Source organism: Acomys minous, assembly GCF_964271855.1.
Source record: "Acomys minous genome assembly, chromosome: 6".
NCBI lineage: Eukaryota > Metazoa > Chordata > Mammalia > Rodentia > Muridae > Acomys > Acomys minous.
This window is the reverse complement of record NC_140487.1, coordinates 59,624,774-59,652,563: the sequence shown is the minus strand read 5'-3', so window position 1 is coordinate 59,652,563 and position 27,790 is coordinate 59,624,774. Positions and strand designations below refer to the sequence as shown.

General features: G+C 45.4%; 1 long non-coding RNA gene across 1 annotated transcript; it reads right to left on the bottom strand.

Annotated features, from left to right (window-relative positions):
* Nucleotides 1-27,416, bottom strand: LOC311600554. The gene is made up of 2 exons (XR_014780275.1): nt 25,655-27,416; nt 1-131 (listed from the first exon to the last, which is right to left on the bottom strand). It is a non-coding gene; the product is annotated as an uncharacterized lncRNA (long non-coding RNA).
* Between the last annotated feature and the right edge of the window lie 374 nt (nt 27,417-27,790).

The following is a 27,790-nucleotide window of genomic DNA, read 5'->3' as shown; positions in this document are numbered from 1 at the left end:
CTTCTGAGGGCCCAGGCTTCTTCAGGGCTGGGGAGAGGCCCAGGCCCACAAACTTTCTTCTTAGGGCCCAGGCCTCTTCAGGGTTGGGGAGAGGCCCAGGCCCACACATCCTCTTCTTTGGGCCCAGGCCTCTTCAGGGTTGGGGATAGGCCTAGGCCCATACATCCTCTTATTAGGGCCCAGGCCTCTTCAGGGTTCATCCCAGACGTCCTAAGGTAGGCAGGCACATGCGATTGCTGTGAGTCCCTGCCCTCCTTGGTGGACTGTGAGTTGTCCTCTGCCTAGGACAGCTGCGCTTCCTGAAGCAGGGGTTTACCCTGTGATGTCACAGAGGCCTGGCCTCACTTCACTCACTGAATCACAATGGGCAGCTTGCCATCCTTGGCCCCTTGTGCCTGCTCCAACAGTAACTGTACCTTGTTTCCTATCTCACCTCTGTGCACCATGAATCCTTTAGCTTGGGTTGGTATTTTGTGTTATTAGCTGAGTACTTGCCTTCAATGTCTGTGACCCTTGGTTTTGGAGGCAGCAGTTCAAAAATGTTAGGTGAAGAGAGTGGATAAGTCACAATATATCTCTTTGAAGGCTGAGCCCAGTATGTTAGGGGCAGAGACTCCTGGGAGCATCTGCTTCTTTTCTCCATCCTCAGGGGACTGTTCACCAGAGTAACTGTGTGAGTGAATGGCCATTCTGCCCAGATTTGCTCAGAGCCTCTGTCTCCATGTGCTTGCAGGACTTGCAGTGCTGAGCTGGCTTTCTCAGCCCTACTCTGACCAGAGACTCTGTCAAGTCCAAGCTTCCCGCGTGCTGGAGCTGCATTCTCTCAAGCACCAGGTTTCCATTCTTTCTCATGAAGGAGCTTAAGATGTAAAACATGACAGACATCCAACACTAGAGATTGCTAGACACCCAGCCTGAGGTGCCGCTATGCATTCCTGTAGTGCCCAGAATGTTGCAAAGTTTCGTGTTGAATTGTCAAAAGCTTTAAACCTCAATTTGAAGTAGTCTGGTTCTGTTTTCCGAGACAGAAAGTCCAGCTGCAGTCAAGAGTATTACATACTCACAGTGTGTGTGTGTGTGTGTGTGTGTGTGTGTGTGTGTGTGTGTGTGTGTGTTTGCATTGTAACATGACTCATAAACATGAGGATTCTGTTGGTGTAATTTAGAGACTGTGGGAAGTTAGAGTGCCTGGTGGAAGGGCAGGTTTTACAGCAGGTGAAGGGTTGATGCTTTTGTGTCATGAGCCTCGGCACGTGCTGTCTCCTGCACAGGTTCACTGTGGCTCTAGCTGGCTATCCAGGATGGAACACAGGTTGTATATTGCAATATTTGGGCACACATACTTGTATTCTTCATTACTGTGAGAAAATGTCCACTCTACCCAAACCATCATCCTCTCTTGGTAGAACCTGGTGTTGTTTTAGTTTATTTTCTAGAAGAGGCCATGGTAGTCTGCACACCTGCATTCAAACTGCCCCATGAAGCATCATGGCCATCAGAACGTGAACAGGAGCAGTAGGGACGTCACTAGGACACACCAGAAGCACAAGTGACTGCTCTGTCGGCATAGACCATGTGCAGTACTTGCAAACACCATCACTGCATCTTGTTTTGTAGCTGAAGGTTGAGGTGGCCGAGCAGTTTCCCACAGTGTGGCTGCTCCATGTCCCTCCTATTCCACAGTGACAGGCACTTGCAGGTTCCCATCTCTTGGCTCTTGTGAATGGCTCTGCAGTGACTATGGGAGCCGACCTCTGACACACTTGCTCTGTGTCCTTGGATCTGACCCTGGAATGTGAGTCCTGCTTCTTATCGATGCTATGTGTTTGTTTCCTCAAGAACTTCCCTTGTGTTTTCCACAATATCACCATATCCATGTGTATACCTTCCCTTACTATTTATCAGTGAACTCAAAGATACATAATACTAATACTGCCAAATACAACCAAGCTGGATATTGGGGAAAGCTTGGCAGAAATAGCTTCTCCGGTTTAAAGAGGTTTACGGTGTCAAAGCTAAAAAATCTTTCCTCTTTATTCAGACAAGAAAGGGGACATGTTGCAGGATATTAGATTGCCCTGTGAATTCTGAGATTGTGTTACTTACTTAAAAAAACAGTGTGTCTAGTTGTGGTGAGGTTAACCTTGGCACACACTTTTAATCCAAAAGCTTTTTGCTGAATATTTCAAACAGGATTGAATAAAGGAAGCCTTAGATGAAGAGGTGGAGCAAGCATCCAGTTGCCAGTGAGTGAACATGGGAGAACCCATAGGGAGTAGGAGGAAGTCAGGAGGACAGAATAGAGAGATGCACAGGAAGTAAAAGGGAGGGACATTCAGTTTTATGGGTTTTTGAGATGGAGTAGAGAAGGGGAAGTTTCTGGGAGAGACACTGGATGAGGGGGAAGGTCAACTGGGTGCTTTCTCTGCCTCTCAGAGCTGACAGGGTTTCACCCCAGCATCTGGCTCCTGAGTCTTCATTGGTAAATAGAATGATTGAGATTTTATTTAAAACAAAAACAAACAAACAAACCAACCAAAAACAGTGGATCCCAATCTGAGTACACTCCTTTTGGTTATTGCAAATAATAACAAAAACTAATAATGATATTGATGATGGTGGTTGTCATGATGATAATGGTGCTGGTGTAGAGAGAAGGAGAGAAGGGTATTCCTGGACCAGCAGATCCTACCGTGCTCTGGCAATTAGGGTCCAAAGAGCCTGCAGCATCCTAAAGCTCTTCCGTAGCTCTAAGGAAGATGGCTGATGGGCTGTCAGAAAGCCCTTTAATGAAGAAGGTGAGAAGCCCAGAATCAAAGTCCCCAAGATTCAGCCTCTGGTGACTCCGCATGTCCTGCCACACAAACAACAACACAGCGGCTGGGGAAACAACACACTAATAGAAATAAGGAGGAGGCTGCAGAACATGCTAAACTTATAGCCACGAGAATGAAAGAAGCCAATGAAATCCCCAGGAACAGACTGCCAAGAGAAGTGGGCTGTCCTCATGGAGACAGTTCAGGCACACCAACTTTGAGCCATTTCCAGACATATCTAGGCCTTCCTGTTTAGCATAGCCACAGTCATTGTGTTTTGAAGTCTCCATTTTTATCCTAAGCTTAAATGAAGTTCAAGTTCTTAGGCTTTGCCTGCCTGAGGACTTGAATAGCCTTTTACACACAAGTCAATACTTGTTGAATGTTGCTTGAAAGGATGTTCTATGTTCTACTTAAACAAAACCACACTATCCTGCCATGTTCGTTTCTCCTGGATGGTCAGGAACTGGAATGTCCTGAGCTCCCCTACCCTATATCTTAGCCAACCATCTTAAACTGCTTTGTTTAGCTGATCAAAATGGTGCAACGCTGCCCTCCCCTTGCTTCCCACATCTGGTTATCTGGTTTCAACCGGGTTACAGTTTTTCTTAGAAAAAGCCTGCCTAAGAACTGGCTCAGTGAGTCAGGCATAGTAGCCCACGCCTTTAATGTCATCACTGTGGAGGGAGGCAAAGGCAGGCGATTTGCTGTGAGTTAGAGGCCAGTCTGGTCTACAAAGTCAGTCTAGAACAGCTAAGGCTACACAGAGAAATCTTGTCTCAAAAAAACAAAAACAAAAACAAAAACAAAGAGGAAATGGCTCAGGGTCACAGTTTGGCTCCTGAGTCCACTTTGTGTCCCTGACTGGTCAGTGTTCAGTAAACTTTCATCATTCTAAGTCTGGTGTCTGAGGGATCAGTTCAGGGTATTCTTGAACACCAACACGAGCTCTTTTCTACTTCTGAGTCTGAATCCAGGCAAAAGCAAGTCTTTGGGAGTAAGAAATAAATGATCATACCTTGAATATTTTCAGAGCTGTCCTTCAGATGAGCATAGTGTAGCCTTGTCAAAGCCCACAGAAGATACACAGCAAGAGTGAACTCTGCTGTAGATCTCTGGTGGCAACAGTGTGACCATGAAGATTCCTGGACCAGGTTCGTGAGGGATGCTGTAATGGAGAGGGTGCATGGGCATGTAAGGAAAGTTTATTCTTTGTTCTCAACATTGCTGTCATCCTAAATTGATAAAAAAAAATTTGAAAGGCTGTTTTTAAAAAGTGTTCCCACACAACTCTCCAGGGACCCTTTGATAAAAACTATCTTTGCTGGTATTTAGAAAATCTCTCCTCCTTTCCAGTAAACACAGAAAGGTGGACTCACCCTTCGAATAGGTCAGTCATGACAATCATGTGGATCAATGATTTAGAAGGAATATTTTATATTCACCCACAGATAACTAAGAAAAGGGCCTTCTTATCCTATCCCCCATCTTTTAGCCATCTTGGTGTTTCACACCCAAGAAAATGGCCTAAAATCAAAACTTCAAATCACCCCACATTTCCTCTCTGTAGGTTTTTTTCAAGAATATTAAAGGGGAATTATTCAAAAGGAAAAGTGGGTCATACATACATGCTTTAGTTTACTATGGAGATTCTCTAAGGTGGGACAAGATCCAAGAGGATCTAATGAGCCCACAGTGACCTGTCAGTCACCTCCCAAACTACCAAAACATCATCGCATTGTCCCCAGCATCACCCACACCAACATAATTTCAGAGCATCTCCCATTTAACCAGTACATATTGTGAATGAAAACATAAGAACAACAGATTTATAACCAAGAAAAGTTAATAATCTCATAATATAGAAAATGTAGGTGGTGTCCACGTTTCCCAATAACTTCTCTATTCTCAACACTGCCTATCCATGAGGGCAGCCCATGACAACGTGTCTGCTTGTCATTGGCATCCCTTGGCGTCCCATAGGCTCTCACCTTTTGAGGGCAGCCAAGGAATCCACGGGAATTGGTGCATCATCTCATCCTACAGCCACCTAGATGTTTAAAATGTTTCTTTTTCTTTCGAGTTTTTGTCGATCTGATGGAATGCCTGTCTGTTTGTCTGTCTTGAGATTCTGAGACTTGAACCCAGTGCCTCACACATGCTAGACCAGTTCTCTGCCTCTGAGCTATATCTCCTGCTTCTAAAGATTTGGGGCTTTTATGAGTACACACTGGTGACTGGTTTTTCTGTTGCTCGATTTACAGGGTCCCCATCTCCTTCCTTCTCTTAATTCCTTTGGAAACCAGAAAGCAAACGAATTTCTAACGTAACTGCCTGTCTCCAACACCCTAGCCATCAAGCTCCACTTTTTCTCTTAGAGACAATCAGTTAGGTTGATCTTGAGCTTGGGACTCTTCTGTGTCATCTCCCAAGTGCTGAGATTACGGGGGTGGGGACAGAACCCAGGGTTTTGCACACACTGGGCAAGTTTCACCAACTCAACTGTGTGTTGATGATTCCCCTCTCCAGGGCACACCAAGGACCTTGTGAGTGGACATATCAACTCATTCAGCAAATATTTACAGAGCACCCACATGGGCCTCTGACCTGCTGTCTCCTTCATACTCACAAAGTAGCCTTGTTTTTCTCCCAGGTCCATTCTCAAAATGTGCACTAGAGGGCACTGTGCTCTTCAAATACCAGCTTCCCTGTGCCTTTTGGCCCATGCTATTTCTGTACCCTCCTAGCCCACTCAAGAAGAGTCCCAGACAACTTGCACTTTAAACTGGGGGTACAGCAGGGTGGTAGAATATTTCCCTACCATCCTAGCAAGTGTGAGACAATGGGTCGATCTACAACTCTGAAAAAAAAAGAAAAGGAAAACAAATCCATCATGTGAATGCAAGAACAGAAATGACATCACGCTCAGACAGCTCTGTTTAAAAAATAAAAAAATCACAGCAGAGCACCTACTGATTTTGGGATCCTATAAAATTATGAAAACTACAGACTGTTTCCACTCCAAGTTGTTAAAAGAAAACAGTAACAATAAAGTTAATGTCTTTAATTAAATATCTACACTGCAGTTTAACCAATTATTAAATAGTGTCTCCAAAAATTCAGTATGCTTGACAATGTAATAGGTCTGGTTTTCTCATGTTATCAAACCCCTGAGTCATCCTGAATAATGTCCAATAAAGTAGGGTCAGATAGCAGACAGCACATGTCCCCTTGGCATCAGATGCTGCCTTGGACAGTGGAGGTCCTGGCTCCACATTTTGGAGCTCAGAGTTGTAGAGGAGATGATGGGCAGGCACACAGCAAACAAACAGGCCAGGGCTACAGTCTAGTCCAAAGGACATGTGTAGAAGAGTGGTCCCCAGGTGATGGTGTTGGTGGGAGGTGGCAGGTGTGAGAAAGAAAGCTCCTATTCCTCGAGGAGGCCCGGTATGCCCTTAGAGGGGACAGTACAGCCTCAGCCCATTTTCATCCTCTTGGTCCCCCACTGCCCCTCCATTCACCAGCTGAACAATGTTGTTTGCTGTGCTTGCTGTTTGTTTTTCACCTGTCAAGATTCTCTTTACCACAGGCCCAATGCAAAAATAGCCAAATGACTCTGCAGCAGAGCTTCCCAAACTGTGGCCAAACAAACCTCTTTTCCTTGTAAGTTGATTTTCTGAGGTGTTTATTTATTTGTTTGTTTTGTAAAAACAGGACGGTTGGCCAACATAAAGGACTTTAGAGGAAAATGCTCCAGGGGAAATGAAAGTGGTTAACCAAGGAGAATAGACGTGTAATGATTTTCAGGGTGTCTTTAGTCAAAGCCTTCCTAGACAATGACAGCTGTCTGGATCATACATATCAAGAAAGAACTCTGGGATGTGGGAGCAAACTACTTCAGAACAACCACACAGAAGGAAAAGACAGAGGAGGGGCTCTTTATGATGCAGTATGAGGTTTAAATCGTCACAAATGGCATGGAAAATATGCAAATAGCCGTTGACTTTGTGGCCCTAGATACAAGTTTTCCATGTGACTATGGTACAGTGGTTAATATAAATCCAGGAACAACTTCTAAGGCCGAACTTTGAGCTTTTCTGGATTAAGGTACACATGGCAGAGTCTCTCCTGCTGGACAGCAGCAACAAGCCACAGCCTGCAGTCAGCCTGCTGCTCCATAGGGGACCACAGTTATGGTGTGTTACACATGCTGAGCCTGCAGTCTCCTGCGATGGATTTATCAGAAGGCCCCACCGTGAGTGAAGGGACATTTCTGTACTGGAGACCTGTGCAATATGTAAGAGCAACAGAAGTGGCCAGGAAAGATCTGTCCAGTTTTGTTTGGTTTATTTTTTCATTCCCTGCAGGAAGCCAGAGAACTAACTACTGTTTTTCGTTTTTTGGAGACAAGCTCTCATTGGATGGAGCTCACCTACTAGGCTAGGCTGACTGAACTGCCAGCCCTGGGGATCTACCTGTGTCATGTCTGGTATTTTTCTAAGGTCTCTAGGGATCAAAACTAAATTCCTCGTGCCAGCAAATCAAGCACTTACTTAGCAAAGTAGCTCCATGGCTTCTTTTAAGCATCATTCTGAGTTTGAGCCATCGTTCTATGAGTGAGGGACACCTTGGGTATGGCAACCCGTAAATATATTTCTGAATTTAATTTGCTAACGTGTTACCGGAGAGTTTGTAATTACAATCCTAAATGAGACTGGCCTAGTTTGTCTCCATGGTACTGTCCTGCTTTGTTTTCAGGTTTTGGGAGTCTCGTTGCCTGACTTAGGAAGTGTTTTTCCCACACTGCAACTGTACACAAAGGCCATTTAATGAGGTTGTAGGAATAAAGATTATATTTTTCTACAAAAAATTCAAATACTCTGGGTAATTGTAGTTCAGTGTATAGTTAGACTAGGTCTACTATAAGAATTTTTACAAATGTCTAGAAAATTGCCTGTTTCATATAAATGTAAAATTGTCTGATGATCTGTCCATAGAGTTCTGTGATGTTTATAAAAGCATCCTGTATCCACAGCCATGCCCACCTTTGCTTCCCAAAGCTGTCTGTGTGTGTGCGCCTTGCCCTGCTCCTTTCTCTCCTTCTCCCCCATCAGAGGCTGTCTGCTGTGTCTTTTAAAGAAGTGGTTTTGATTGCATTTAATCTCTTTGAGGTTTCTCTAATCTGTATCTCATTCATTTTTTAATTTTTTATTGCATCTTTTTTATTTCCAATTTCATATTTTACTTTTTTTCCTCTAGTGCTGGAGTTTGAAACCCAGGGCAAGCATTAGTGTTCAGACTCTGAGCTGTACTTTCTGCCTGCTTTTGCTAAATTAAATTGGATTTTCTGTTTGTTTGTTGTAATTGTTGTGTTGATAAGAATTCTAGCTACTGGCCCAGGCAGGCCTGGCATTTACCCCTGCTGCCACTCTCAGTCACTGGAGTTCTGTGGCACAGATGTGCACCACCAGGCTGGCCTTAACTGAGCTTTTCACTTTTGGAGTCCTCATTTTTCTTCTTTTCTAATGAAAGCATTTACAGCTTATTTTTCCTCTAATTACTATTTCATTTATACTTCAAATGTTTTATTGTAATGTTCTCAGAGTTACATGTTGATGAATATATATGATTTCCATTGCAATTCTTTTCTTTGACCTGAATCATTCCATATATTTTAACAATCTTTTACTATATAGAAGCTTTGCTGGCCAGGAGTGGCGCACACCTTATTCCCCATGCCCATTAAACAAGCGAATCTCTGGTCTGCAGAGTGCATTTCAGGAGAGCCAGGATTACACGAGAAACCCTGTCTCAAAATACCTAATAAGAAGAAGAGGAAGAAGGAGAAGGAGAAGGTGAAAGAGATGCTTTTATTTGCAAAATGGGGAGATCCTGACAAGTTGTAAGTGCCTCAGATTGGGACTCTATCACAACACAGAGCCCACCAGGGCTCCTGAGCCCAAAGAAGCCATGGCAGGGCTCATGGCATGGGGTGGTGTGAGAAGAAAGATGTCTTCTCATGAGGGACCCAGTGAAGACAGTGGCAGACACATCAGCGTCCACCCAGGACATCCACAAGCAAGACAACAGGGCACAGTGGGGCAGAGTGTTGGCAACAAGCTCTTCTCCTCACCCACCACGGGGCCATGGGGGAAACCCTACAACAGAAGGCAAGCTAAAGAGATAAAAGCACACAGACCTGTTTCATATGAGCGTCATGTGCCCAGGGAGCCATCAGGAGGAAACTGAAAGAAACAGGGGACCTTGTTGAGCTGTGCGTGAAAGTCAGCAAGACCGGTTGGATCCAGTTCTTCCAGCATCTCTGTGGCTTTCCAGTCCCCTTGTGCAGGGAGGGCTCCTCTGGAATGAAGGTGCCATGCCCTACATTAGAGGCCAGAGATTCTTCTCATGGGCAGTTCAAGGCAGTAGGGAGGGGGTGAAAGTGACCACCTGACAGCTGTCATTTTCCCAAATGCTCAGATGCCATTTTAGAGGTAATATGCCCCCACCAAATCCACCAGCACTGTATGAAGGAAAAGAAAAAGCATGAGCCTCAGCCTGCAGCTAACAATGGGACCACCTGACCAGAGCTGAAGGAAGCCATAGCCAGGCCATCCCACCCTGACAGCATGAACTGTAGTCTCTCCCAGTCCTGGGACTCATGTGGCCTGCCTACCCTCCTGGGGCCAGAGCAGCCCTGGAGAAAGTCATAGTGTGCTGATCCAGTCACTTCTGCACATTGTACCCTGAGGAAACTTTGTAGCCCCTCTGTTGAAACCTGCTTTAGTTCCTAGCATACCTGTGGCTCCTCTGTTAACACCTGATGTCCCTTTCAAAATTTCAGAGTCATTTTGCCTTTAAATCTCCTTTTTGATCATAAAGTGAAATTAAGTTCAGGTTCTAGGGCTCTACCTGCCTGGGAGCTTGCAAAACCCTTTCCTTACATAATTCAATACATGTTGAAAGTCCTGCTTGAATTAATGATTAATGTTCTGCTTAAACAAAACCATAATACCCTGCTCTGTTCCTTTCTCCCGGAACAGTGAAGAACAGAAAAATACCAAGCCAATATCCTAGCCAATCAGCTGCCCGGATACATTGTGCTTGGAACATAATTGATTCTTCTTCTCCTAACTAATCAAAATGATGTAACACTGCCCTTCCCCTTGATTCCCACATGGTTACCTGGTTGTTACATGGTTACAGTGTTTCTTATCAAAAGCCTGCCTGAGAAATAGACCAGCATCACAGTCTGATTCCTGAATCCCAGCTGTGGCCCTGATGTGTCAGTTCTTGTTCATCGTTCAATAAACTGTCATCAATCTGAGTCTGGTGCTCAGGTGGTCAGTGTGCAGCTATTCCTGAACATGGAACACTGCACATCCGGCACTTCCTCTCTCAATTCTCAGGACACCTAGTGCACCTCCATGCCGCCCTCCTCAGGAGTCTTCCTTGCCAAGGCTTCTGCCATGGTCCTCTTGGATCCACATGCTAATCTTGGGGGACCCTGTCAGTCCCCTAGCATTTCTCCAGGTGCCAGGGGAGGATCCATTCAACCCCTCACCAGTAACATTGCAGCTCCTTCCTCCACCCACGGCCCCGCCCCGGCTGTGCTCAGGTCATGATGGTTACTATGAAGTGGAATATGGAACGCATGAGCAGAAGCAGCTGCGAGATGCTGCTGAGTCCAAGAGCAGCAGTGGGGACTCGCATCCTCGCTTATGGCTTGCCAGAAACAGAGTCTGCTCCAAGGTGGCTCTCCTTGATGCTGCTAGAAACTTCTAACAACGGAAGATATCCTGCCTAAAGGAAAGAAGACAGCGTGCTGCAGCTCACCAAGCATCTGCTGCAGGGCAGAGGTCATGGCTGTTTCAGCAGGGAGTGGCAGCTGAGCAGCCCCCAGAGCATCTCCAAGACCAGAAGAAGAGGAAGACCACCTCAGGGCTCCTGCCTCCTCTTCCCAGAGACCCAGCTGCACAGTTGGGCAGGATGGACTCCTCACATTCCCAATGGCCTTGGACACAGCCTCTCTGCAGCCCATGTAGGGGTCTGCTCTTCATACCCAAAACATCCTCAGCCCAGCAGTCCAGGCCACTCCCAGGAGAAATGTCCATGGTTGGCTCTTCTGTTCACCTCTGGTCAGAGATCAGAAACAGAAGCTCAGAATGGTAAAGACCATGGCCAAAGCCATACAATCGGATGGGACCCCAGCCCTTACCTTTAAACTCAACTCCCAGGGCTTGCTTCCTGGTGAGAGGAACTTCTGTGCCTCCCCTGGAGGTTTCCCAGCTAGCATTTGCATCCCCTGTCATTAATACCACCAATGAATCCAGTGTCAGTTCTTCACTGAAAACACATGGGTGACCAGTATCGAGCAGAACTAGGCATCTTCTGTGGACGAGAACCTGGGTCATACTCTTCAAAGATCCTGTCTCACACAATGGGGCATCCAGTGAGCAGGGCCTGAAACAACTCATTTGACAGGATGAGACTTGTTAGGAAGAGAGGAAAAGAGTGTCTGCGAACAGCACAGGAAGAGCCAGGATGCCCCAGGATATCTCAGTAGGAGGCCCACTTCTGTTCAACTGCCCTGGAACATACCCTGAGTTACACCACAGAGCTGCTTGCCTCCCCTGGTCAGCTTCTGGTTACCAGCTAGGGCAGGGTTGGGGCGACCCCCAGGCTGAGCAGCTCCAAGTCCTGGTGTCTGTGATAATTCTGTGACCAAATAACAAGAAGAGACTGAAGTGAGACAGGATTATTCTGGCTTATGATTCAAAGGCGTCATTCCACTGCGGCAGGGAAGATGTGGCAGCTGTGGGAAGGCACAGAGCCTGGAGCAGGAGGCAGCTGGTCCCATCGCATCAGGAGATGAACGCTGGTGCCCAGCTCACCTAACTCATTTGATTCCGCCCAAGACTCCAGCCCACAGAAAAATACCAACCACAGTTAGAGTGGGTCTTCCCGTCTCAACCTAATCTAGGCCATTTACACCGTCATGGCCAGAGGCTTCTCCTGAGTGAATCTAGGTCCTACAGGATGACAGTCAGGCCATATGCTGGGAGTCCCAGGTAGGGATCTGGCCAGTGCCCATCGTCCTGGCCAGTATTTCATAAAGCTTCCTTCAAATTTGGCTCAAAAAATTGTGGTAGTGGTTTTATTCTCACCCGGTGGGATTAACATTTCCTGGAGGTCACCATGGAGATCAGACCACCCGCACAAACCTAAAAGTGGACCTTTACTCGGGGACTCCGAGGCTGAAGAGGTGCCTTGGGAGGTGCACACCCTGAGACAGTCTAAGGCTCTGAGGAGTGCCTTCACTTTCGCTATCTAAGCGAACTGCCTTGCAGAGAAAGACAGCAAGTGCCTATACAGGCCTCCCCTGATTTCCACTCAGCTACAGACCACATGCAGACATCGCTGCAGATTACAAACTGCCACAGTCCCCAAGCCCTAAAGCTGTTGAAAGTTGATGTGAACAGTCCAGCTGATGGGATTGCTCACTGTCTCTTCACCTGAGTCAGCCAACCAGATGCTCCTGACGAATGCCTGGTCGCCTGAATCCCCTCTGCCCTGTGACTAGCATCCCAGCCTTCCTGGGTCCTGACAATGACATTCAGCAGGAAGTTACAGAAGAGAGTATATTACCCTTTATCCTCAACAGGCTGGAATGTTAGGTCAAAAGAAAATTCCCCAGCCTAGGGAACAAAATGGCTGCCTGTAATGCCTATTGACATGCCAGAGAGGTACCAGTTAAAACCAAATAGACCTAGAGCTATCAAATGGTAAATTCATTAGCTGTAATAGTTCTACAATATCATAGGTCACTTGACCTGCTCTATGAAGAACAAGGAGGTTATTGTGTGGTTTTGGGAGAAAATTGTTATTTCTATGCAAACCACTCAGAAACCATTAGAGAAAATTTGTCTATACTTAAACACACCCACCTGAGATAAAATGATAAATGACTAGCTCTCCTTCTCACTTTGGGCTTCCTCTTGGATAGTAACTCTTCTGTCAGCCATGGCAGGGCCTTTGGCCCATCTGTTTCAGCTAATTACAATTGGCCTTGCATCATTAATGCCTTAACTAGGTCCATGAATTCTCATCTGGGTTCCAATAAGCTGATGGTTATTAGCTCCCCCATAAAAACAGGTTCCTACCACAAAGTGAAGGCTTTGATTCAGGATACAACTCAATGGGGGATGTGATGGGTAAAGTTTCTGTTTTAAGTTTCAATTACTGTGCTTATGAGATCTGTAAAAACAGAAATGCCTCCTACCTATAAGCCCCGTTTGCCCAAGGACAGATAACTTCCTGGAATGCTTGGGGGTGGGTGGCTGTTGTCCATGTAAGATAATATGCCATGTGTTTTTGCTTCCATAAACAAGCTTGGTTGCCCTAACTGCACAGGGTATGCTTGGTCACACATAACCTGAGACAGGTGGGTGGTAGGCAGGCAGGAAATACATCAGAATGTGTGCTTACCTCTGACTGGACAAAGGCAGGAAGTAAGTAGCCTTGTGGGTTTGCCTATATAAGCCTCTGGCTAACGTAATTTGGTGCCATTTTCTGGGAATACTGGCTATGGACCAGTGTCCATCATCCTGGCCAGTATTGAATAAAGCTTACTTCAAATGTGGCAAAAAATGACTAACAATATTAACTCTCACCGTGGCCAACATTCACTATGACTAAAAAAGGGATGAGGGACACCAAGAGCACAACAGAGTCATCCTCTCACTTGGGGTGAGGACAATGGGGCTTTGGTGTGTCTGCAGACAGCCTCTGAGGCAGGATGTACACACAAGGGGAAGGAGCCCGCTCCAGGAAGGATACCTACTTTTTGGTCCAGGACTGGTTATTTTCTTATCCTTTCACTCTCTGCCCTGTCTTATATCCCAGCCCATTCCCATAAAGCTGGCTATGCAAGCCAGGTAAGGATGGGTCTTGCTGTTATTGCCAGTCTCTTTTTTCTTTTCTTTTCTTTTCTTTTCTTTTTCTTTTCCTTCTCTTCTCTTCTCTCTCTCTCTCTCTCTCTCTCTCTCTCTCTCTCTCTCTCTCTCTTCCCCCCTCCCCTCCTCCTTCTCCTCCTTTGTTTTCTTTTGAGGTACTAAATCCCACATAACAGTGGGGTTCATGCAGCAGCAACCTCAGGGTCCATGTGCAACATGATGCAATTGAGAATCTTGTCAGGACTTAAGACCTACTGAATCAGAATCCCTGGGGAGCAAGTCTAGCTTCTGTGTTAACAAGGCCTTTAAATCAAGCTGATGAATACCAAAGGACACAGGTGGAGGCAGAGTACGGCAAATGGTACTGAATAGCTCTAAGTTAGGCTAGGACTTCTTGTGTCTCTGGCACTGTGGGGTTGCTGTCCATAACATACTGGTCATTTTCTTTAAAGGTTTGCTTTTTGTTGCTTTGACAAAAGATAGAACAAAACCAGCCTAGGTGTGGAGCAGAGGCAGGAGCCATGGAGGAAAGCTGCCTACTGGCTTGCTCAGCTTGCTTCTTTATACAACCCAGGGCCATTTACCAGCTTAGGCTCCACCCCCAGTGTATTGGGTCCTCCCACATCAGTAACCAGTTAAGAAAATATTGTCACAGACGTTGTGGTAATGTCTCAATTAAAGGTCTTTCTCCTCTGATAATTCCAGGTTGTATTGATTAAAACTATCCTTTACTTCCTTAAGGGGCATTATATATGTACGTACATACATACGTACGTACGTGTAAATTCACTTTACATTCCAAGTGCACCTTCCCCTCCTTCCTCCCCTTCCAGTAACTCCCTCTCAACTCCCCACCACCCCATCCTTCCATCCTCCCTTTCTCCTCACACAAGGTGAGGCCTCCCATGGAAATCAACCTGCCTTGTCATTTCAAGTTACAGTAGGACTCTCCTATTGTGCCTGGGCAAGGCATCTCAGGGAAAAGGGAGACACAGGCAGGTGATAGAGTCAGAAACAGCCCCTACTCTTATGTTAGAGGCACAACTTGAAGACCAAGCTGTATGACTCTTACCCATGTGCAGAGGTCTCTCCCACACATGCTCTGATTGGTTGTTCAGGCTCTGTGGGCCCCTATATACCCAGGGCAGTTGATTCTGTAGGTTTCCTTGTGGTGTCCTTGACCCCACTGTCTCCTTCACTCCTTCCTCCCCCTCTTCCAAAGGATTCCCCAGCATCACTTAATGTTTGCCTGTGGAATTTTGTATCTGTTTTTCCATCAGTTGCTAGATAAAGTCTCTCAAAAAACAACTATGCTAGGCACCTGTCGAAAGTATAGCAGAATATCAATAATTCATACTGTCAGGGGTGGGCTCTCTCTGGTGGCATGGGTCCCAAGATGGGCCAGTCACTGGCTGGCCATTCCCTTGGTTTGTTTTCCTGTACATCCTACAAGCAGGGCAAATTGTGGGTTGAAGGTTTGTGGCTCGGTTGGTGCCTCAATCCGTCTCTTCGAAGTCTTTCTGGTTAAAGTAGATGGCCATCTCAGGTTCCATATCACCCAATGCTAGGGTCTCAGCTAGGGTTTCCCTCCTAATTCCTGGGAATTCCCATGGTCCTAGGTTTTTAGCTTGTCCCATAGAAATGCCCTGCCCAGATTCCAGGACTCTTACCCAGTACCTTTTCCCTCTGTCCTCCCCCAACTTGATACCTCCTGCTCTCCTCCCCAACCCTCCACTACCAAGTCTCCTCCCTTTATTTACCCCTGATATCTATTCTATTTCCTGGGCTGGAGATGGTTCTAGGGGTTAAGAGCACTGGCTGCTCTTTCAGAGGACCTGGGTTCAATTCTCACCACCCACACCTTCACACAGACTACATGCAAGCAAAACACAATGCACATAAAATTAAAATTTAAAAAACAGGCAAGCTTCCCACATTAGGTTCTCGATGTTATTTAGCATTTTTGGTCTGTGGATTTTACCATAGTTATCCTGTGCTTTATGGCTAAATCCACTTAGAAGTGAGTATCTACCAAGTTTTTGCTTCTGGGTCTAGGTTACCTCACTCAGGATGGTCTTTTCTTCTTGCATTAATTTGCCTGCAAATTTCATGATGACCGTGTTTCTAATAGCTCAGTAGTATTCCATTGTGTAAATGGACCATGGTTTCTTTATCCATTTTTCCACTGAGGGTCATCTAGGTTGTCTCCAGTTTCTGGCTATTACTAATAATGCTGCTATGAACACAGCTGAGCAAGTGTCTTTATAGTTTGGTGGAGAATCCTTTGAGTATATGGCCAGGAGTGGCACCGCTGGGTATTAAGGTAGAAGTCTTCTCAATTCTGAGGAACCACTAGATTGATTTCCAAAGTGCTTATACAAGTTTGGCCTCTCACCAGCAATGGGGAAGTGTTCCACTTTCTCCACATCCTTGCCAGCATGTGCTGTAGCTTGAGTTCTCTTGTTTAATTCTATATTCTCCTCACCTACTGATTATAGCCCCCTCCCTCCTCTCCTTCTGGTCCCTACCTCCCACCCTCTTCCTTTTAACCTTCACTTGTCCTCACAAAAGGAAATCCTCATCTCACCCACCTACCCCAACACATTAAACTGATAAGGATTTTCTCCTCCACATCCACTGCCCAGGCAAGGAATCTTGATGTGGGTGAAGTAATCTAAAGCAGGCAGCAGAGTCCATGTCACAGACAGCACCCTACAACTTTCTAGGGGACCCACATGAAGATCACACTGCCCATGGGGTACACATGTGTAGGAGGCCTAGGTTCAGTCTGTGCATGCTCTTTGGTTGGTGCTTCTGTCTCTTTAATTCCCCATGGAACTAAATCGGTTGACTCTGTTTGTCTTTACACTGTTATTGTTCACGCTGTTCCTTCCATCCTTCCCTTGTCCTCTTCCACAGGATTTTTCCAGCTCTGCCTGATGCTTGGCTGTGAGTCTCAGCATCTGATTTGATCAGGTTCTGGGTGGGGCCTCTCAGAGAATTGTTACATTAGGCCACTGTCTGTAAACAGGGCAGAGTATTGTTAATGGTGCAAGGGGTTGGCTCTCTCCTATGGGCTGGGTCTCAAGTTGGGCCAAGTCTTGGCTGATCATTTCCTCACTCTCTATTTTGTCTTTTGCTCTGCTCATCTTGTAGTTCATGATCTTAGCCATTCTACAGGGTTTAAGGTGAATCTCAGTCACTTATTTTTGCATTTCCTTCATGACTAAGGATGTTGAACATTTCCTTAAAGTTTCTTGGCCATTTATAGTTTTCTATTTATATTTGTACACCATTCTTAATTCCTTTGTTTGGTTTGTTGGGGTTTAGTTTCTTAAGTTCTTTATATATTTTGGATATGAGCCATCTGTGGGATGTCCAGTATACAATGAGTTGTAATGACAAGAAATGGTGTCCATTAATTTTTAAAGGTTTTATGTGTGAGTTAAAAATAGCTAAAAGATAGATAGGCACATATTCAAGCTGTTTCTACATTGACTGTTTCTATGTAGTGGAGCTAAGCTTAGTGGATTTGCGACTGAAGGTACAGGAGAAGGCGTAAAGCAAAGTTGGATAATTAAAGGAACAAGAATGTGGCATTGAATTCATCTGTCCTCGTTACTTAAAGAATTGGACCAGCATTTTTGCACTACTTTTGATGAATACTAGTGCCTTGGAAGGCACAGCACAGAAACATTTAGTTAAATGTGCAATAATGATGCTAATTTGAGTAAGAGCATCCAAAAGAGGAGGTTGTTCCATTGGAGAGAAGGTTGTTTAATTTGATGTAGCTCAGAATTGTCTGAAACGTGAATTTCCCCACATCCTTTTAACCACTCACTTCTCTGAAATCATGAAATAAAACAGTTTTATGTGATACTAAATGTAGTCCTTAATGTCATGTTTTCAAATGCACTATTAGTGAATAGTGAAAATTACTCTCCTTTTGAAGTGATCTGTTTGTCTCTGGACTGTTACTGTAAGGGACACTGAAGCCCTTGCTGTCAGGAGGGCAGCCTGTGAGTGGTGTAGCATGCAACACACATCAGTAAGGTCACTGGGAGAGGAGGCATGGAAAAGTGCCCAGGAAGTTGCAGAAAGACACTGTAGAAACACAGCAAAATTCTGCTCATTTGAAGCTGGAAGAAAAAGGGAGCACGCAGGATAAAGAGAAAAGAAAGCTCAATGTGAGGATTTGTTAAAATCATTGATGATTGTTCTCTGGTTTAGGTTAGGGTTTTGAAACTGAAAGGACTAAGATTGAAAACATCTCTGAATGTGTCAACTGGAAACCTCCAGTCCACTACATAGTGTCATCACTAAGTCATCTTAGCTGCATTTTAATGCAGACATTTGTTCCATTTCATTATTATACATATTTTAGTAGTGTTGAGGATTAAATAGGGGCCTCATGCATGCCACATAAGCGTCTACACCTGAAACACATCTCCAAGTTGTATTTAAACATTGCATTTGTGCATGTGATATGCACGTGCTGTATGTCACACGTGTGTACACCTGAGTGTAAGGTTTCTATTGTGTTGAGGTTTCTTCCTCTATCCCTAACATCCATGGGACTTTTATCCTGAAGGAGTTTTGCATTTGCCAAAGGCCTTTTTAGCATCTAAAGTAATGAGCCGCTCATGTGCTTTTCTCCTTTCAGTTTGCTAAGGTGGTGAATTGCACTTTTGATTTTCATAGATTGAACCGTCCCCACATCTCTGGGGTAAGGCCTACTTGATATCTGTGGATGATCTTTTTTATTGTCTCTTTGATGTGGTTGACGAGCATTATGCTGAGTATATTGTGTCTCTGTTCATAAGGGCAATAATTTTGTAATTTACTCCCTTTGTTGGGTTTTAGTGATGTAGACAAAAGGATAAGATGGCCTCATAGACTGGATTGACCAATGCGCCTTCTGTTTCTATTTTCTGAGATAAATTGTGGAGGATTGGCATTATCACTTGAAAAGTATGGTAGACTGCTGTGCCAAAATAACGTTTTCTGGGATTTGATTGGTTGGTTGGTTGGTTGTTGTTTTTGATTTTGCTGTGTGTGGCTTAGAGTCTTTTTGTGATTGCTTCTATTTCCTTCCATTGTAATGGTCTGTTTTAATTCCTTATCTGATGTTGATTTTACTTTGGAATGTGGTATGTATCCCAAAAATGGTGATTTCTTTAAGATCTTCCAATTTTGTGGAAAGGTTTTTAACATATGTCTTAGGATTCTCTGGGTTTCCATAATGTCCACTATTATGTACCCATTTTCTTTCTTATTTTTATTTTTATTTTTTAGCTTTGCAAACCGGCTTTTACAATAACCACAACAGCAATTCAGGAAGCAAGTCAGAAACCAGTCCAGGGTGGGAAAGCAGTAGCTTCAAGCTGCTCTCTCACCATGCCCACCCCAGGAGGCCTCTATTCCCCCATCCCCTTCCTGCATGTGAGACTTTGCTGCACTGGGCTCCTGACAGGTGCTAGGCTCATGGCCCTATTCTCTTGGGTACAGAGACTCCCCACCTTACAAAAGATGCAAGCTCAGGCACACACAATGCAGAGCCCTGCAGGGGTGGGAGGCATGGGGAGGGGACCTGTCACAGGCTAAGGAAAGGTTGCAAACAATCCACTGTGCAGATCCATGGCACAGGGGACAGGGGGCAGCAGGCAGCACCACAGCAGACACCGCTGCCCTGGATCTATGTACTCATTTTTGTCTCTAATTGTGTTAGTATGGACTTCTTTCTCTCTCTCCCTCTTCATGAAATTGGCTGACAGTTTGTCAATCATACTGTTTTTCTCAGACAACCAACTCATATATCCCAGGCATCTATGGCAGATTATATTCTATCTTCCACTCAGTCTCAGAGACCATCTGCAAGAGGGTGGAAAGGTTTTAAGTTCCAGGGGTCAGTCAGGGAGTTTGGAATAAAGTGTCTCCTGGACATGCCTGCCCTGCTGCACCTAGTCTCACTCTGAGAGAGTGAGGCACTGAGTGCTCAGGCCTGGAGGGACAGGGGCTCCCTGCCCCCACCCCATCTGAGAGGCTGTTGGCAGTTGGGGACCCTAGAGGAGGAGGAGTCAGTTTTCCCTAAGGTGCTCATGCCTGGCAGATTGAGTAAAACTTGGTGGATGGCTCCACACACATGAGAATTTGGACTTGAAATATTTGTGAGGTAGGTGATTAAAAAAGAGGACACCACATTGTGTTGGTTGAGTGTGAGATCAGTGAGTATCTTGGAGAAATAAATGAGAATATTATCAAAATTCAATATATTTGTGTAGGAAATTCTTAAATAGGTAAAATGTATCATTTAAATGGTCTGTGTTTAATGCTGTTCAATTTCTTATGAAAACGTCTTTCTTTTAAAGAAAGGTTTGAGAAAGCAACCCTAACTGAATTCAGCTGTATGTGCATTGATTTAGAAGATTTTGGCAACAAAGGCAGATGATGGGTGAGGCTCAGCTAATTCACTTATGTTTTTCAATCATTCTCTTTTTCTTCAGGAAATGTGAATGTTGCCCTGTGGCTTAAAATTAGGCTTTTCACAACTATTTTTATCATCTTTGTGAAAAAGATAGTCTTAATTGCCATTTCATTTTCTTTCTGTGCTTGGGAGTAAATACCTTATAGATAAAGTACCCTGGCACCTAAAAGAATCATGAAAAAAAAGTCATGTGACTCAATTCTTTAATTTTTACAAGAGTCGATTTTGCTTCTCTGCACCATGTTGGCCTTAAAAGACTATATAGGACTATATTCCACAAATGTGTGGTGTTCACCCATGTACTAGTTCACCTGAGACATCCTTGGCTCAGTGAGAGGAGAGAACCAACACAGGCTAGTCTTATTAATAAGCCAATCATATGCCTTTGCCAATGACATCTGCAAAATAACAAATAGAGGCCTCTCTTCCTTTTAGAATCAGTATAGTTATGGAAAATACAGGTAAAGGGATGAGTTTTATAGAATGAATTATGGGGCATTTTCTAGAACAGGCATAACCTTAGAAGCTACTAATTTGTGTTGGCTGTTGTGGCATTGAGTTCTTGTGTAATTCAAATGCTGATATCTGTACCCACCCTTCTCCATATCTGGTTGCAAACCTTGTTCTGATAATTTCCTGTCTGAATGTGCTGTATGCTCTGCTCCCCACCTGTCTCTCTGATATGTCAATAAAGCAGCTTACAGCCAATCGATGAGCAGGGAAGAGAATAGGGCTGGACTTCCTGCCAGCCAGGGGTGGAGGAGTCAGAAGAGGAAGTAGGGGATTCAGCATGAGATTCAGCCCCAGGCAGAGGTGCAGGAGAGGTGAAGAAGATTCAGCTGGAGCAGAGAAAGAAGTAAAAAGCAAGTAACTTGGGGATTGAGGCAGAAAAGGAATCAGGATAATATAGAGATTTAAGAACACACTTAAGCCCGGTATGGTGACGCATGCCTTTAATCCCAGCACTCCGGAGGCAGAGGCAGGGGGATCTCATTGAGTTCTTAACCACCCTGGTCTAGAAAGCCAGTCCAGGACAGCCAAGGCTACAAGAGTGACCCTGTCTAGAAAATACCATTATCAAAAAAAAAAAAATTAAATTGCTCAAGATTGTCTTGTGAAGCTCGTTTCTAAACAAATATAAAAAGAGTTTCAATTATTGCTGTGGAACCTGGCTTAAGACAGAAACTAAGAAAAACAAACACTCTTTTATAACAAACAGCTGTGGCAGGCTGTTATATGGAATTTTAGTGACTATTGTTGTTTGACCATTCTCGTCTTCAGTGTCCAACACAAGTATCATTTCCCAGTGTGATGTTTAGGGAGATGGGCAGAAAACCTTGGCTCCTGATGCACATCCTACTTATTCCTGATACCCCTTGTCATCACAGAATGTTCCAGCAGCCTCTACATTGAGGTCAAGTGTCAAGAATGGTAGCTTTGTGTGTTAATGTGCTTCCACCTGAAGAAGTAGCTCTCTGTGTAGATTTTAGGAATAGAGCCAGGTGTGGTGGTCCCTGCATCTCATCACTTGGGGTACAGAGACAAGAGGAATGATGTGAGTTCAAGGCCAGGACTGCCTGTGTAGCAGTACTGGGTCACATAATCCAAGCAAATATTAGAAAAGGAGAAAATAGAGATTGAAATATTGGAAGTGTTGAAACTTCATGTTAAAAAGTCTCTTCTGATTCTGCCCCCCATGATCTGGTTGGCATATATCATAAAGTAGTATAGACGAATTCTTGATGAAGGCAGCACTGCTTTTTTCTTTGGTTTCTTCTCAGTGAATGACATACATTTCAATAGTTTTGTCTTGACATGGACCAATTAACTACATGATTTGCATAAAACTTGAAAATGATTTAATATGGATATACAGTCCAAAAATATTATGTGTATATAAGTTGTGGGAAAATAGTACCTTAGGTGATAGAAATGGAAATTTTAAGACATTTATAAGATAATCCCTGGTTTTCAATGCCCTGTAATAATGTGAAACAAAGGCAGACATGGGTTCTGTGGATCCAGGAAGAGGCTGAGCGTGCCTGTCATCTGCTCTTCAGTGAAGGCAGCACAGTGGGGTGTAGTTTAGAATAGGGATGGGGCTTGAGGAAATGTGTGGGTGGCATGGGGGTTGTAGAGAGGGTAGAGCAGTAAACCCTGGATGTCAGCTGATTTAGTTTGAAGGTAGCTCTGCCTGTCACCAGAGAACTGTCAGATACAGCATGATGATATGATGTTTTTATCATGACTCCTTGTGAGAAGAGAGATGTGGGGGAGGAGGCAAGCGTGTCACAAATAAAGACAGAAACGTTTGCTACATCAGTGTCAGAGTCTTGAGTATCTGACCCAGCCAAAGACTTTCATTAAATAGTCTCAACAATCTTGTTTACAATTTTTTAAAAGGAAAATGAAATCAGACCATTTTCACTCTCCTCCTTTAGGCTCTACTTTTCTCATTTATCTTCACCCTCCTTCAAATTTATACATGTTGTTTTATTATTGATACACATTTAAAGATAGCCACATAAATTTCTATCTGCAATGTTATGCCTACAAGTGTAGGTTTTCAGTCATGACAATCATGTGGATCAATGATTTAAAAAGAATATCTTATAATCACCCACATATAAATAAGAAAGGGGCACTCTTATCATATCCCATCTTTTAGTCATCTTGGTCTGTTAGGCCCAAGATAATGGCCTAAAATCAAAACTTGAAATCAGCCAACATTTCCCTCTCTGCGATATTATGCTTGCAAGTGTTAGGTTTTCAGGTCTCTATGGTAGGTATTGGATAACCAGCTATGGGATCCTCTGTGCAGACAATGAACTCTCCCTCTCTCAGCAGTGCTTACTTGCTTATAGGTCTTTGTCCCTGGATGAGTCCCTGTGAGGTTCCTCATCTACACAGGATTGTCCCTGTCTCAGGATGAGTCATGTCATGTTTTCCCACCCACACTAGCATTTCCCTTGCTGTTGTCCTTGTCTAACTTGGACAGCCATATTGTTGTGGTTGCTCGAGTCAGCTTCCATGTGGTTTGTAGGAGACAGTTGGCCCTGTGACTATTAGGATAAATATGGAAAAGCTGGGTCTGTAAATTGTCAGTAGTAGGTTCTGCCATAAGGTCCAGGAGTCAGGGGCCGTGGGTATTTGCCTAGGATTCTAGCACCAGGCAGGATTCTGCTCCTGTTGAACAAACTATAAACAAGTCCCATGACATAGCCCATCTGTCACCAGGTAGGAGTGCCCCTTGTGCAGCCTTTAAGACACCTGCCAGGTCGATGATTTCTGGTTGACAGTAACACAGTCAGGTCTCTCCCTTGGTAGACTCCATGGCACCTGTCAGGATTATGAAAGCTAGGCCTCAGGGAAGAGGTTTTAGTGTCCCATCCAGCCCACATCTCTGAGTCCCATGTCCCATGTGCTTGGTATGTTCTGTAATTGGACCTTGGTGGTGAGATCACAGGATTCATCAAAGGTGGCAGCATCAATCTTATTGTTTGGGGGTCTTTGGTACCCCAATGACCAGCAACTCAAAGGCTGTTGTCTCGTGTCAGGATCATTGTGTTTGAGGGTTTCCCTCAGGCACCTATGATTTCAGGATACGTCCTTGTCTTCTGTCAGGATTTGGGTCATTTGATCTGGTCTGATTTCTAAGACTGTAACAAAGGGCAAAGATACAACCCATGGACAGAGACACACTGCTATGGAGGACAAACTCTGAGCACAGATCTTGGTCTCCACATGGAGCCTCCTACACTTGCTGGTTGTGTGTAACCATGTCAGCCTGTTCCTAAGGACTTCAGAGAGTGAAGAGATCACTGAGAAATAGAAGGAAAGGGTTAAATTAAGCATTTCAGGATAATCCTGTTAGCCAATGAGACTTCATTTATTTAAAATTATATACAGAGCTAGGACAAGCCGTGTACCAGAAAGATAATGAAAGATGATAAACTTCAGGACTTCTAAGAGTTGTGTAGAAAAGCTGTTACGATCTGGGATCCTTCTCCGTAGGTTCTGGCAAGGACAGAAGGAATCCAAGGCATCGATGTCTAGTCAGTGGGCATGGATACAGACACATACATAGACACACACACAGACACACAGACACACAGACACACACACACACACACACATACATACACACACACACAAACCCAAACACACACATACACAGAAAAACACAGACATGCATACACACACACCCAAACACAGAGAGAGAGACAGACACACACACACACACACACACACACACACACACACACACACACACACGTTTAAGATCAACACTTCAGAGCCAGGCTTTCCGGAGACACCATATTGATTGTCTAAGGCCTCTTTCTTTCGCAGGATTGGCTTAGGCTCACATTTGTACTCTTTGCTTCAGGCCTCTTTAGGGAATGGATTAGTGCAGACCAACATCTCTTTTTCTTAAGGTCCAGTCCTCTTCCTGATTTTCAATAGGCCGAGACCCACACCTCTTCTTTGGCCGAAGCCTCTTCAGAATTAGGGGTAGACCCAGACTTCAAATCTTCTTCTTTGGACATATGCCCCTTCAGGGTTGGGGATACAGCCAGGACAACACATTTTCTTTGGGCCTCATAATTAGAAATAGCCTCTGGCCTAGGCCACTTAAAGGATCCCAATAGGCCAGTGCTTACTTCTTAGGGCCCAAATCTATTCAAAGTTGTAGATAGGCCCCGGTCCAAAAATCGTCCTTGGGTCAAAGCCTCATGATTCAAGTTTGGCTCAGGCCCATCATTCTTCCTCAGGCCTAGGCCTAGTAATGCATTTCGATAGGCCAATGCCAACACCACGTCATAGGGCCCAGGTCTTTTCAGCGTTGGTGATAGGCCCAAACCAACACCTCAACTTCATTGAGCCTAGGCCTCTTCGGGGTTGTGGATCAGCCCAGTCCAATACCCCATATTCTTGGAGCCAAGGCCTATTCAGGATTGGGGATAAGCCTGGGCCCCATACCTCCTCTTCTATGGGCCCAGGCTTTTTACAGGGTTGTGGACAGGCCGAGGCCCACACCACCTATTCATATGGCCCAGGCCTCTTCATGGTTGGAGACAGGCCCAGGCTCACACATCCTCTTCTTAGGTCCCAGGCCCTTTCACAGTTTGAGATAGGCCCAGGCCCACATGGGCTATACCTAGGACGCAGGCCTCTTCAGGGATGGGAACAGTCCCAGGCCCACACATCCCCTTTTTAGGTCCCAGGCTTCTTCAGGGTTGGGGAGAGTCCCTGGCCCACAGATTGTTTTCTTAGGGCCTAGGCCTCTTCAGGGATGGGGAGAGGCCCAGGCCCATAACACCCTCTTCTTAGGTCCCACGCCTGTTTAGGGTTGGGGTGAGGCCCAGACCCACATCTCTTCTTCTGTGGGCCCAGGCCACATCATGGTTGGGGATAGGCCCAGGCCCACACATCGTCTTCTTAGGGCCCAGGCCTCTACAGGGTTGTGAATAGGCCCAAGCCCACACCTCTTCATCATCACCTTCTTAGGGCCTAGGGCTCTTCAGAGTTGGGGAAAGGTCCAGGCCCACACCTCCTATTCCAAGGACCCAGGCTTTTTCATGCTTGGGACAAGGCCCAGGCGCACACCGCTTCTACTTAGGGCCCAGGCCACTTCAGGTTTGGGGAGAGGCCCAGGCCCACACATCCTCTTCTTAGGGCCCAGGCCGCTTCAGGGTTGGGGATAGGCCCAGGCCCTCACATCCTCTTCTTAGGGCCCAGGCCTCTTCAGGGTTGGGGATAGGCCCAGGCCCACACATCCTCTTCTTAGGGCCCAGGCCTCTTCAGGGAGTGGGAGAGGCCCAGGCCCACCCTTCTTCTTAGGGCCCAGGCCTCTCAGGGTTAGGGATAGGCCCAGGCCAATACCTCCTCTTCTTAGGGCACATGCCTCTTCAGGGTTCATCCCAGAAGTCCTAAGGTAGGCAGGCACATGGGATTGCTGTGAGTTCTTGCCCTCCTTGGTGGACTCTGAGTTGTCCTCTCCCTAAGACCACTGCTCTTCCTGAAGCAGGGGTTTACCCTGTGATGTCACAGAGGCATGGCCTCACTTCACTCACTGAATCACAATGGGCAGCTTGCCATGCTTGGCCCCTTGTGCCTGCTCCAACAGTAACTGTACCTTGCTTCCTATCTCACCTCTGTGCACCGTGAATCCTTTAGCTTGGGTTGGTATTTTTTGTTATTAGCTGAGTGCTTGCCTTCAATGTCTGTGACCCTTGGTTTTGGAGGCAACAGTTCAAAAAAGTTAGGTGAAGAGTGTGGATAAGTCGCAATACATCTCTTTGAAGGCAGAGCACAATGTGTTAGGGGCAGAGACTCCTGGGAGCATCTGCTCTTTTCTCCATCCTCAGGGGACTGTTCCCCATAGTAACTGTGTGAGTGAATGGCCATTCTGCCCAGATTTGCTCAGAGCCTCTGTCTCCATGTGCTTGCAGGTCTTGCAGTGCTGAGCTGGCTTTCTTAGCCCTTCTCTGACCAGAGACTCTGTCAAATCCCAGCTTCCCCCGTGCTGGAGCTGCATTCTCTCAAGCACCAGGTTTCCATTCTTTCTCATGAAGGGGCTGCAGATGTAAAACGACAGACATCCAACACTGGGGATTGCTGGACACCCATCCTGTGGTGCCACCATGCATTCTATGTAGTGGCCCAGAATGTTGTAAAATTCCGTGTTGAATTGTACAAAGTATACTCACTTATATCTGGACACTAGCCCGAGGGGCATAACCAATGAAAGTATTCACTCGCCAGGACAGTAAGAGGAGAGGATATCCTATTGAGTCTCTAGGTGAGAGAAGCAGGGGAGAATGTGGAAATAGAAGGAACCAGAGGGTCCTAGGAACCTATTAGAAGAACATTAAGATGGGCAGATCTGGGGCCAGGTGTCCGGCGCAAACTATGGCACCTGCCAAGGACAATACATGCAGTAAACTTCGAACCCCTACCCAGATCTAGCCAATGGATAGGACGCTCTTCACAGTTGAGTGGAGAATGGGGTCTGACTTTAACACGAACTCTGGTGCCCCATATTTGATCACGTCCCCTGTCCTGGTGTCTGTAATAATTCTGTGACCTAATACCTAACAAGAAGAGATTGAAGTGACAGAGGATTATTCTGTCTTATGATTGAAAGGAGTCATACCATTGTTGCAGGGAAGATGTGCCAGCTATGGGAAGTCACAGAGCCTGGAGCAGGAGGCAGCTGGTCCCATCGCATCGGGAGATGAACGCTGGTGCCCTGCTTTTTTTGATTCTGCCCAAGACTCCAGCCCACAGAAAAATACCAAGCACAGTTAAAGTGGGTCTTCCCGTCTCAACCTAACCTAGGCCATTTACACAGGCATGGCCAGAGGCTTCTCCTGGGTGAATCTAGGTCCTATCAAGATGACAGTCAGGCCATATGCTGGGAGTCCCAGGTAGGGACCTAGCCAGTGCCCATCGTCCTGGCCAGTATTTCATAAAGCTTCCTTCAAATTTGGCTCAAAAAGTTGTGATAGTGGTCTTATTCTCACCCGGTGGGA